This window comes from Pygocentrus nattereri, chromosome 21 (genome assembly GCF_015220715.1).
Source record: "Pygocentrus nattereri isolate fPygNat1 chromosome 21, fPygNat1.pri, whole genome shotgun sequence".
Taxonomy (NCBI): Eukaryota; Metazoa; Chordata; class Actinopteri; order Characiformes; family Serrasalmidae; genus Pygocentrus; species Pygocentrus nattereri.
Window position 1 is genome coordinate 2190331 of NC_051231.1, and position 13979 is coordinate 2204309.

General features: G+C 41.0%; 1 protein-coding gene across 1 annotated transcript in view; it reads left to right on the forward strand.

Annotated features, from left to right (window-relative positions):
* Positions 1-5597: 5597 nt before the first annotated feature.
* Positions 5598-13979, forward strand: part of lactbl1b (lactamase, beta-like 1b) — a 45963-nt gene continuing 37581 nt past the window's right edge. The window contains exon 1 of the mRNA XM_017717941.2: positions 5598-5798. The gene's annotated coding sequence lies outside the window, so the exon portion shown is untranslated. The remainder of the gene's footprint in view (positions 5799-13979) is intronic.

A 13979-nucleotide genomic window follows, 5' to 3' on the forward strand; every position in this document is an offset into this window, starting at 1 on the left:
TTAGTCTAATATTTTCACTTTTATGAACAGTGGTTGCTGAACCGCGTGTTGCACTGGGTCGGTATGACCAACAGGTCAAAACCAGCTCTAAACAAAGTGACCGCTGGGCCCTGATTGGTGCTCTGGCTTTGCGCTTCTTTCGTTTTGACATGTTACGTTTTTATACACACAGAAACCAAAAGGAACGACAGATTTCTCAAAATGTAGGAGGAAAAAGTCGGATATTAGACTCTGAAATGTAGTGGAGTGAAAGGAAAAAGACGCCCAGAACGGAGAAACTTCAGTACAGATACACCAAAAATACTAAAGTACAGAAACTAATTACATTTACTCAGATACTCAGTTACTCAGTTACTGTCCTCCACAGAATAAAATAAATATGTATATATTTTTTCCCACTGACCATAAAAAGTGGACTGTGAGTGTGAAGAGTCTAATTTAATTCCCTGGAGCTGCTGAAATGAAGCTTCATCACTGCTGTCCCTATTAGCAGGCGTATTACTGAGAACTGATAGCTGAAACAGGGCCATACATTATACTAATAAACATAATTTTTACCAGGCTAATTATTGCAGAAGGCCTATTATGGCCTCCACTTACAGTATTTGCTTTCCCCAGTGAAGTTTTATCGAATTGATGGCTTTTGTTTGCGTTAATTGTGGAATATTGCCAATCTAGTACTTTCCTTAATGAACTCCATTAATGAATTTTAACAGCCTCCAGTGCCAAGATCACATAACAAGATGAGGCTACATGCACATCGAAAAACAAGCATATGAATATAAATGTGTGAATTTAGGTGCAGATAAAAAAAAAAAACAAGGTCCTTTTAGAAATGAACATTAGCACCGCTCTGCTTCTGTAGCTACGGATGCGTCGCTCTGGGCTTATTTAAATAATGAAATGTATATTCAATAGACGGACAGATGTTTGTGTTTTTTTCTCCTCCGCAATAACAGAGTTAGTGCCGTGTTGCTCGGCCAATGCATATGGCAAGTGAAACCGAACCGCCCTGAGGTAACAGTGTTTAGTCTATTGAGCTGTTTATGTTGGACGTCATCTGTTCGGTCTTCGTGAGCACATAAACATGTACAATCAGCAAGTCCAACGGCCACGTGGTTGAACAATAGAAAACATTTGAGCACAAATACACCCTAATTTGGTCTTAAACGTGTTTTTAAGACCTCTTAAACTGCGGCGGTCCAGATGTGAGCCCAGCTTCAACGGCTCGCTAACATAACATAAATACATAACTTCAGTCTGTGATTTAAACTAGGAAGGTCATTGAGATGGAGTTGTCATTTACAGTGGCAGCCTGAAAGTACCAGAAGACTCTGAGATAAAACTACTGAAATAAAACTAATAGATTATCAAAAGTCTAACATAATAATAACAATAAAGACAGCGGTGCCAGACCAAGGCCCTGTTTCACAAAGCAGGATTTCTTGCTTGTTTAACCTTTGAATCTTTCGTCTGACAACAGAGGATCACTGGCTACCCAGACACAGTGCCTCGCTAAGGTATTCAACCCTCTTAAAAGTCATCAGATTTGCCCGGGTTACAGATGACACTTTAATGTGCTTGTGGTAAAAGACTGACCCTCAAAGTGAACAGATTTAAAGTGAGACTGTTTTATCTAGGACAATATTCAGAGCCCAAAGAGACTAACAGAACAATGCTGTTTGCAGAACCGCTTTGATTTGAAAGCTCCATGTTTGCACAGATGAATGATATTGCCCTAATAAAAGGACACCAATGGCCTCTACCTGTGAACCATTAAAAAACACCCTCTTCTGGGTAAAAGAGCTTCTTAATTCAAGTACCATTGTGCAAATACCACAAGGTGACCTTCCTCTGGCTGCTAGAAACACTAAAGCTTGGGAAAAACAAGTCAAATTTGACCTTCATCCTGAGGCACAATCTGAAAACTGCAGTCCACAAACATCATCCAACCAGCCTGAACAACCTGGAGCAAATCTGCCTGGTTGTGTTTTTTGTAATCCTGACCAAACTGATTAATTTTAAGGGGGTTGAATACTTTTGCAAGGCACTGTTAGTGGTGGACGAAGTACACAAACCCTGTACTTGAGTTAAAGTCGAGACCCCCAAGGTAAAATATTCCTCCAGTAAAAGTAGAAGTTCCTCCCTTTAGACCTCCACTTGAGTAAAAGTACTAAAGTATTTCCCTTCAAATGTACTTAAGTATAAAGTAAAAGTACTAAAAGAGGAATTCTGGCTCTGATGTCCTGTTATCATTTTTATAACCAGACTGGCTTCATGAACTCATTTCAGGTGAAAGTCCTCCAGCGTCTCTCTTGGTAAACCAGTCTTTTAATAGAACGTCATTAATTAGTGACGCTGACGTCTATTAAAATGATCAGAAGCACAAAACACTGAAGGTAAACAGTTTCCATCAGGGAGAACCGAGTGGCTCTGAAATCACTTTTTACACACAAGCAAAGTTTCAGTTTCAGATTTATTTACAACTTAGTTCCAAGTTTAAGTTGAATAAAAACTGGCTTTAAACTCAGGATCACAGATGAGCTCCTTTACTATGTTGATCTGTAGGCGTCTGTTCATAAACATAAACCAGCCCAAACTCATTTACTATAAAATGAAATGGTGTTTGTAGAAATTCAGAAAAAAGCCGCGTCAGTCTCGACTGCATATGTGGACATATTTCTATATTGAGCTCTATTTACACAAAGTTAGGTTAGTTCATCATTTATGTTGAACAGACTCTCCCAAAGTTTTACGCTGCTGCGCTGACGTTGAACCGCGTGCTGCACTGGGTCGGTATGACCAACAGGTCAAAACCAGCTCTAAACAAAGTGACCGCTGGGCCCTGATAGGTGCTCTGGCTTTGCGCTTCTTTCGTTTTGACATGTTACGTTTTTATACACACAGAAACCAAAAGGAACCACAGATTTCTCAAAATGTAGGAGGAAAAAGTCGGATATTAGACTCTGAAATGTAGTGGAGTGAAAGGAGAAAGTCCAGAACGGAGAAACTTCAGTACAGATACACCAAAATATACTAAAGTACAGAAACTCATTACATTTACTCAGTTACTCAGTTACTCAGTTACTGTCCACCACTGGGAACTGTATATTACATCCAACTTGTTCCAGGACAGGTTAAATTGTGGATCTTGGATTGTAAAGAGCTTTTGAACAAATTAGGGCCAAACTTCTACAAGAAGAACGCCTCAGCTGCACCTTTGGGATATTTGTGCTGAAGAGCTGATCAACAAAAATGTTGCTTTTCTGCAGAGGAATAAAATTCATACCACATAAATATGAAAGAATACAAAGCAAGGACAACAAGTACACATGGTAGCACATTGTATGTGTGTTTTCATGCCATATGCTTGCTGTTATAATTAATTGCCTTACTTTCTGCCCACTTTGTACTCTTGCTCTTTAAAAACAAGCCACTTGGTTCCTGCTCATTGACATAATTGGCTGTTTGTTATGAACACCATAACATCATGTGGTCACATATTTTCGGTTTCCGCTGAATGTCCTGGTGAGAAGAAGTAAAACAGGTACAAGTATCACTAAAATTTCCTTAGTACACAGAAATGAATCCCTGTAGATCTGGTGAATATAGATACACAGGGAGATTCACTCGAAAGAGGCCCTGAATATTTCGCCGTATGTCCCGTTAGGATGAACCGACACACTACATATCTTGACCTGTGTGTAATCGATTGCATTACATCCGATGCTGGAAGTGATCTGCATTTTCTGCCAGACACATGAAGGGGTACGGGGGTCTGCAACTGGAAGCTTTCCGACGCCTTCCTCGTCGCTCCGACGCAGGGGCATCCCGACCTGTTCGAACCTCCATATGCTGAGGACCTCATTGCACCTTGTTTTGTTCAGACTGGTTCGTCCTAGAGTAACGTAGGGGGCACTGGGGCAGGAAGCAAGTGCGAGTTTCTCTTATTAAAACACGACTCAGAGTTCAAACACAGGGGCAGAGGTGAGTGGGACAGACGTATCCATTACACGGCAAAACAAAGCGAACAAGAACTAAAGAAGAAACCAAAACAACAACGAGTGGAAACAAGTAACAGGATATAAAGACACACAACGCAAGAGAAAGGGGCTGAGCAAACACATAAATACTAGCAGAAAACGAGGAACACCCGAGACCAATAAGACAAAGACAGGTGAAGACAGGGCAGGACAGGGGAGGAGCCAACATGACAACAAAAGCACATGGCAGATAGACAAAAAAACACTAGGAAACCAAACACATAAAGACCAGGACAAAGAGTGAACAGATGTTGCACCCAGAGAGAGTTATTAGAGAATATTCGGGGCCTCAATTTTCAATTTCAAGTGAAATCCCTTTAAAATGACGTCAGACTCAGGAAAACGTCCTTCACACGTCCTTATTAAAGAAGGCCGAGAGGAAGACGTCGTGCTCTGAGACGCATAAGCTGGACGTCCGTCCCACCGCCGTCTTTTAAAGACCAGAGCATGAACTTCGTCTCCTCTGCAGACCAGTTTCTGCTCCGCCGTGTTGAACGGTATAAACTCTCACTGTGACGCGACGCACATGCAGAACGGACTTAAACTTTCCGATAGGGAATGTAATCGGATACAGGCGCTTACACGGATATTATTCTTCTATTTAACAGATTATTTACAGGACTACACACCTCGATCAGTCGGATAGAAACTGTATTCCGAATGGCCTCAATCGGACTAGACTATTCCGATCGAGGTGCTTACATGGGCGTATTCTATTCCGATTGAGTGATTAGTCGGATCATTAACTTGTCTGCTTGTCTCTGCCCCTTTGGATTTGGGTGCCTGGTTGTTTTGATTTTTCTTTTCTGTCTTCGGATTTTTTTGGATTTGATCTCTGCCAGTTTCGCGACCACGAGTTTCGCCCAGTCCCTTGATCATAAAACCTCTCTTTTTGATTTTTACCATAAGCATCTTGTTGCATCACAGTATCACTGAAATAGCCTGAGTAGGCAGAAATGAGTCTCTGTAGATACTGTATATGTTTCACAGTAGGGTTGCATGATGTAGTCCATGTTAATGGTCCATGATAATGATATACTAATATACTAATGATAGCACAGTCTGATTGGTTGAGAAGCATTATTTGACAAATCTATCACAAATGCTCTTGTAAAAGTTGTGATTTTTATCAGGCTGCATGTAACCGTGGCTATTGCATGGGTTGAGTCCACTGGCCCACCTAAAATAAATCATTGACCAGTGACCACTATGGTTCACCGCACGGTGACCATTTGTAGCCCTACGTAGAATCAATGGCACGACAAGTTGCTGCACTTCGCTGGGCTAAAGGGGGTCCCCTACATGGTCCAAGTTCCTATCCCATGACTTTTGATCAAAAGGCAATTAAAGGGTAAATTGACTGTGATGTCCTGAGATGCACTGGATCACAGTACATTGGAGAGCAACATTGCATAATTTTAATTGCATATGATTGCGTTCTGTCTAAGCGAGCAAACTCCGAAACTGGCGGTAACATTGGTCCCCTGATAGCATGACCTCCATTGCATTGCCGTCCATTGCAGTGCAGCAAGCCTGAGCTTCGTGTATCGGTCAGTGCCACCCATTCCGTAGCTCTGGCAGCTGTTGCTGATGACAGATAATCCAAAATCCCCGGCCTGATACAAGCAGGATTTAACTCCAGCCATGATACCAACATCTGTTGAGACCTCGGAGTGGACAAAGCCTGCACGGAGAGAGAACGTACATCGGTTTCTACAAAAGGACTCCACTCTGAAACCTCACACTGCGACACGGGTGAGTCTGAAAGAGATTTATGAGTTATTCACAGCTTTTGACAGTAACTGAATGAGGACCGGCACCTTTGTGTGGACCTTTATGGACTTTTAAAGGGCTTAATATGGTCAGTGATGAACATTTCTGCACGACTCAGATATAAACAAAGTCATTCCGAGTGGTTTGATGTGAAATGCCCTGTAGACAATATTACAGACATGGACTTTGTCTGCAGTGGTGGTGATGGGAACCAGGGGGCTTAATGTCTATAATACAAATGTATCCATATTATTGATTATGCAAAATGAGAAGCGAACCCACGCGTGTCTTGTGAGGTTTTATATGTAAGGTTGATGATGGTAAATGTGAGGTGGGGGGGGGGGTTTGCCTTATAATGCCTAGCACGCACCCGTACACCATGAATGGGCTTTAACGATATGTTTTAGACCAAAATCCTGTCTCAAGCTACTGTAAGGCAACGTCTCAGACATCAGGCAGGGCATTCATACATAACCATTTAATGTATCAGGTTTTTAGACACATTAAACGCTTCAGACGGCGGCTTCCTACTACAACCAATGCTAAAAACTCAAGTGTCTATAAAACAGTTTATTTCATATCAATCAACACTGAATGTTTCTGGTTATGCAAAAAATTCTGAAAATAAAATTTCTCTTTTGAATCACTGGAATCTCAAAAATTAGGGGGTGTGAATCTCTGACAATGATTCAATTTGATTTTAATATTATATCTCAAATTTCGCCATGATTGAATTCAATTTGACTTGAATTACTTTTTAAAAAATGCACCAAATATGCAAATGTGACTGAAAGAAAATATCAGATTTGAATACTTCATTAAATATTATTATCAATCCAAATAGACGCTGTTAAGTCAAAAGTGGGTGTCTTTCCAGCACCAATCTAGAAGAAACTGAAACTGAAAAATGGGAAATTATCTTTAAAAACTCTCATCAACAAACTTTGGTCACACTACTGTTGAAATGGTTAGAATCACTTTAATCAAATCAAAAATTGCTGTTATTTTATTCAGTAATAGCGAACACAGTGTAGAACTGAAATATTGTGAACACAAGTTATTTTAACGTATTTATTCTATATTTCAGAGGGACTCCAATAAGTTATTAAATGATAAATAATGCTGTATTTGAAGGGTTGTCTTTAAAGATATACATTGTTGGCAGGGAGCTCTACAGATAAAAAGAAAATCACCGCTAAATTAGGATCAATACCACATTTATTACAGAAATAAAAACGTGTTTTCCCTCAAACATCAGCTGTCAATCTTTTCAAAATAGAAAATTTGAAAATTCCAAACTGTTACAAACAAGATATGGACCATTCCGCCAAATTACCCCTTGTTCCATATTTCATAATTTAAGGGCTGAGACTGTAAATATTCATGAGGATTATATTATGAGCTTTTCTATTTAATATTTATTTAATAATAAATATTATTTTTAAAGTTTTATATAAATTAGAAGCTCATCAAGTGGTGGAATTACATCATCAGAACAGGACCACAATCCTGAAAACGGTCATTACAATTCCTCGTATAAATCAGGGTCGGAGTTGAAAACACATCGGACTATGATCCTTTTGTGGGACCCTTTAAAGCTTTAAAGACATTTTAACTTTTACTTTAACTTTACCAAATGTTTTAGTGATGATTTTAAGCATAACTCATAAACACTAGCCAGTACACAACCAACAAACACAGCTTTGAACAGCGGTTCACACATAAAATCTGAGAATCTCTTATTAAAATACAAAACTTTACTTAATTGAGAAACAATCTGTGACGGTTCTTAATGCTACACTCTGACTTTCAGGCTTTGGGACACATTTACTTTAAAACTATGGGATCTTACTGATCATCTGCGCAAAACTCAATACCAAACTGTTCATATGTGTAATAATAATAATTGTGTGTGCAAAAACTCAGAGGGACAATAATTTAAATAATTTAAATAATTTAAATAATTTAACTGCTTCATTCTAGATGTTTCATATTTACTATCACAGTCACCGCCACTTTACTGTATTCATAAGTACTTAAATCTCATGTGCATATTGCAAATTTCTCTGTATCTTTGTTTTAATTTATTAAAGTGTTTATTCTTTTACATAAATGGCTGCAACTGTAACAACTGCAATTTCCCTCTGGGATCAATAAAGGATTCTGGTTCTGATTCTGATTCACCCTGTGGCCATGAGGGACAGGGATGCAGCCTCAACTCCTGCTCTAAAATGCAGGGGCGTGGCTAAAATAGGGCCCCACCTCTGGACGAATGACATAAAAACATTGGAGAGCATTTTTTGAATGACGCTTTCGTTTATTTCAAACATTGAATCAATAATAATTCCACTTCTTTTAACTTCACTTTAATACAAATAAAAAACGTGAGATTATTTACACCAGTTGAAGTTTAGGGGTTTGGGGTTTTGGGCAGACAGACCTCCCGATAGAAAGTCCCCTATAAGTGATGTTTCTGTAAATATTTAGCTTATTAATATCCCAATTAATGCCTTGGGTTAAAATACATCATAACGTAATTTTTGAAAACTTTTTTTAGTTTTTTTTTTTTTTGGTCCCACTTTTTATTAAGTGTCTCTAGTAACTGTGTAATTACACATCAATAACATTTAACTACTACATGTAACTACTGATGATTTAATCACTATTACAGATGGATTACAGCAGTAAAGCCTGTGTAATTACACATGTATATATTGTTGATAGACTACAGATCAGAAGTTTTTTTTTTTTTACATATTACATTGGTTTACATAAGTACTGTAGAATAACTGTGTTATAACAAGGTAACTAATCACATCACATTAATTGCCATTCTGTAATTACCAATCTGTAATTGCACTGTACCTATATAACAACTGAAGTTGCTACACATGTGTAATAACAAGATGTACTACTGTAATCCACCTGTACCAGTGACTAAAACATTAGCAGTTACGCTGTTGTTGCTGCTGTTGGAACAAAACCTTGTATCTCCATTTTTTGTCGATTTTCAGTTTTTGACATTATTTGAAAGGGCATGTTGGCCTTTATATTGTGCGTGAATTTCATAAAGCATGGACCAGAATAAACAGCCAAAACTGACTTGGAAAGATGTCTGGTTCCATTGACTTACATTGAAAATAATGCATGTTTTTCCTTCTCCTGTAAAACATTTTGGAGACACGAGGTTTTGGTCCAACAGCAGCGATATGTTGTTCACATATACCTACACAGTTATTAGGGACACTTAATATAAAGTGGGAGAATTTTTTCCACTGATTGGCTGCAGTTTGGACTAATTCAGTAGAATAATATATTATATATCATGATATTACAATGCATTAAAGCTTTTTAACCGTTTTAACTGAACTCAGAAACAGGTGTTTTTGGAGTGGAGGAACGGGATGTTGGTGTAAATATGAGTGCCGTCAGGACTTTGGAGTATTTCTAACTCCCAAGACTAATAAGAGGTTGTAAACGACTCCCTGTTTGCTGTCAGTTTTCCAGTTTCATCCAGCAGGAAGCCTCTGTGTCACAGCAGGCGTGTGCCAACTTGTACTGATGGACCCAGCTCTACTTTTATTTTCAATTATTTTGCCTGATGAAGTAATGATGCGCAGCTTATTACAGCCAGTGAGTGGAACATCTGCTGTGTATGTGCTGCTACACCCAGTACCTGCCAGCGCTTTGGCAGAATGACCATCCTGGCAAGAATTCAGGGTTTTTTTTAACCTCCATTTGCTTGGGATTTGAAAAGATTGGACAGAAATTGTGATTCAGATGGCAAACAGAAACTAGGCCAGCATTACTGCAGCAAACAGCAAAGGGCACTTTAATCAGGCTACAAATCCTGAATCATCAGAGCTTCACAAGCATCCAGTCTGTCTCGCACAGTTTGGTGACGGAGGAAGAACAATGGGGGGCGCACTGCTGTGCAAAGTTCTTCTGTTGCCTCGTAATCGGCTTGTGTTCTTCAGAAAAACGACAGAACAAAGCAAAAATAAACGTGAAATGAAAATAAAATGACGGTGAATTTTACAAATCTATCATCAATCTGAACAAATATGCAATGAAACTCCGCAAATGGGTGTGAAACAAGTAGCCAAAGGCAAGAATTTCTGGTCCAGCATTTAAAAACATGTTTTTAATCTTATTGCTGCCGACGGAGTAAATGAGAGGAGCTTGATGTGAAACAGTTTATGGCAGATAAGCCTCTTGATTCAGTGGTGCTGATGGGAACCAGGGGCTGTGATGTCTACAACCTAAAATAAAGGCGTTTGATTTACCATCCAAAACCACCAGTGAACCTACACGTGTCTTCTGAGTTTATTTAAGTAATATTGATAAGGATACACTGCCTTCCATCCATTGGCCGCTGGGATAAGCTCAAAAAACTGCCAAGAGGAACTTGAAATATTCTAGATTTAAGCGTCTCCAGGAGCTCAGTCTTTTAAACCGACCAGTCTGCTTGAACTAGACACCTGGAAGCTTTTCTTTGCCGCAAGTTCATTTAAAGTTGGGCTTAATTTCACTGGTGGACAGTAACTGAGTAACTGAGTATCTGAGTAACTGAGTAACTGAGTAAATGTAATTGGTTTCTGTACTTTAGTATTTTTGGTGTATCTGTACTGAAGTTTCTCCGTTCTGGGCGTCTTTTTCCTTTCACTCCACTACATTTCAGAGTCTAATCTCCGACTTTTTCCTCCTACATTTTGAGAAATCTGTCGTTCCTTTTGGTTTCTGTGTGTATAAAAACGTCACATGTCAAAACGAAAGAAGCGCAAAGCCAGAGCACCAATCAGGGCCCAGCGGTCACTTTGTTCAGAGCTGGTTTTGACCTGTTGGTCATACCGACCCAGTGCAGCACACGGTTCAACGTCAGCACAGCACCGCTGTTAATTTCTGAGCTGACGTTCAGTGTTTTTGTTGGTTGAACTGCAGTCAGTGTGTTTGGTGATATGTGTGGTGTGGAACTGTGTAGAACTGTGTAGAACTGTGTAGAACTGTGTAGGCGCATAACAGTGTGAAATGAACGTGATCAAATTCTCTGCTACAAAATCTGCTGAGTGTAGTTCTCCCATTATTTAATACCTGCGCTGTACTAAAATCTGGTAAAGCTCTAGGTTGGATGATTTCCCTCTAAACAAGATTACAGTTGTCCTCCCAAAAACCTCACGTTGTTTGTCCACGTGCTTCTCAAGTCCGTCTGATCTCCTCACATGGCCTTCTAATGGGTTTCCATCACCCAGAGAGAGAAATTAAGCTCTGCGCTCGGCGGCGGTTTGAGTTCATTCAGATTTACGGAGAGTGCGGTGCTTAAACCGCGCTGGAGAACACGGCGCCAGAAACAGGCTCACATATGGGCTTTCATACCCCACAGACACAGAGATATTAAAACACGACTAAAACTGACAGACTCTTACAGAATCATAGGCAAATTTCATAAAGGGTTACGTAACTAATGTACAGACCCACGTTAGTTTTTCAGCCGTGATAAAAGCTGATGAGCCACAAACACGACCCACAGCAACCACTGCAGGAGGACACACACTGCAGGAGGACACACACTGCACGAGGACACACACTGCAGGAGGACACACACTGCAGGAGGACAGACACTGCACGAGGACACACACTGCAGGAGGACACACACTGCAGGAGGACACACACTGCAGGAGGACAGACACTGCTAATGACAATACGCTGACCACTAAACACTGATCTCAGCTCTCTCTCTCTCTCTCTCTCTCTCTCTCTCTCTCTCTCTCTCTCTCTCTCTTTCTCTCTCTCTCTTTCTCTCTCTCTCTCTCTCTCTCTCTTTCTCTCTCTCTCTCTTTCTCTCTCTCTCTCTCTCTTTCTCTCTCTCTCTCTCTCTCTCTTTCTCTCTCTCTCTCTCTCTCTTTCTCTCTCTTTCTCTCTCTTTCTCTCTCTCTCTCTTTCTCTCTCTCTCTCTCTCTCTTTCTCTCTCTCTCTCTCTCTCTTTCTCTCTCTCTCTCTCTCTCTTTCTCTCTCTCACTCTCTCTCTCTCACTCTGCCTCTCTCTCTCTTTCTCTCTCTCTCTCTCTCTCTCTGTCCGTCTCTCTCGCTCTCTATCTTTCTCTCTCTCTCTCTTGCTCTCGGTCAATCTGCCCCTCTCTCCCTCTTTCTCTCTCTCTCTCTCTCACTCTGCCCCGCCTCTCTCTCTCTCACTCTGCCCCGCCTCTCTCTCTCTCACTCTGCCCCCCCTGTCTCTCTCTCTCTCTCTCTCTCTCTCTCTCACTCTCTCACTCTGCCCCTCTCTCCCTCTCTCTCTCTCTATCTCTCTCTCTCTCTCTCTCACTCTGCCCCGCCTCTCTCTCTCTCACTCTGCCCCCCCGTCTCTCTCTCTCTCTCTCTCTCTCTCACTCTGCCCCCCCTGTCTCTCTCTCTCACTCTGCCCCCCCGTCTCTCTCTCTCTCTCTCTCTCTCACTCTGCCTCTCGCTCTCTCTCTCTCCCTGCCTCTCTCTCTCTCTGTCTCTCTCTCTCTCGCTCTGCCTCTTTCTCTGTCTCTCTCTCTCTGTCTGTCTCTTTCGCTCTCTATTTTTTCTCTCTCTCTCTCTCACTCTCTCTCTCTATCTTTCTCTGTCTCTTCATTTTTTGTTTCTTTCTTTTCTTCCATCTATCAATCCATTTCTTTCTTTCTTTCTTTCTTTCTTTCTTTCTTTCTTTCTTTCTTTCTTTCTTTCATCTACTCTTTTACCCACACCTTTCTTTACCTAAACTCATACTGAAGCAGAGTCTTCCTTTATGGAAATAAAAACTGAAGTAGAATTTAAATGAGCAGAAAACAGAGCAGAGAACACGAATCAGGTCCAGCAGCGTTTCCTGTAGATCTGCAGTGGAACTTCTCAGTCATCCAGCATCTCCCACCGTAAGAGCTGAAGTCTGTCAGGCTGTGTTCTTGTCTTTTTTGGGATCCACTGGTCTCAAGTCGAATGCGTCACTTCCAAAGTGAGAGGACTGAGCAGCGATGAAGCTCTCTGGGGGCTCAAGAGAATGAAACTGACCCTGGAACAGGAATCAGGAGCTAAATGTGAAGAACTGAATCAGAGCTGAGGAAAATAAGATTGTGACGATGAGCATTCAGCACGAATAGAAAAACACACAGAGCACAAATGTTTCAGAATATAATAACAGGAGGTACATGCGAGGAGTAAACGGGTCTAGCTCCTGCACACTGAGGCAGGTTTTACGTGCGATGATGATTATCTGGAGTTTTACTCGTCTGGAGGCAGATGTGTGTATGAATACATGATGGTCCTCATTAGGAGTGTAGATGCTGTGCTATTCACCCTCGTTTCTTCCCTCACCATCCTCTCTCACCCCAGTCCAGTCTCTGGTGGCTAGCTGTGAAATTGCCATCTATAAACCCTGCGAGAAATCTGCACTCACAGCGAAGCTTTTATTAGTGTCTGAGAGCCGCAGACATCGTGTCAGTTTATATTGATGTGGAATAAGGAGAAAAGCTCATGGTGTTGATCTGCTAACAGTTCACTTTCATTCTTAATGCCACAACACGACCAAACATCACGTCCTGTTGTTGTCAGAGTGCATACAGTGGACGTCAGTTCACACAGAGTAGCCAATTCGTTTTGTAGAATGTCAGTTATGCCGAGGGCAGTCGTGGGCTGGAGGTTAGGGAACCAGCCTTGTGACCAGAAGGTCGACAGTTCGATCCCCACAGCCGACAGTATGTGACTGAGTTGTCCTTGAGCAAGACACCTAACCCAATGTGGATAGGGCTGCCCACGCCTCTGGGCAAGTGTTCTCGCTGCCTCCTAGTGTGTGTAAGTGGTGTTTCACTGCATGGGTGGGTTCCCTGTTTCTCTGATTTGATCTTAAGGGAGAATGAATAGGACCTTATAACAGTCGCTGTTAGCTGACGTATAATATACCTGTTATAGTAAAGTTACACACTTAAAAAAGGGTTCTTTAGTGAAGACAGTGGTTCTATATAGACTAATGAGTTCCATAGGGAACCATTTTATCGCTGCTGTTGGAACCAAACCTCGTATCTCCAAATCGGTAACTTTACACGTACGTCAGTGGAACCAGAGATTTTTCCGAGTCATTTTGGCGTTCAACGGCAGTGTCTGAGTGGTGGTTTAACACCATTAGCTTTGGTTTTTCCATGAAAAACCATG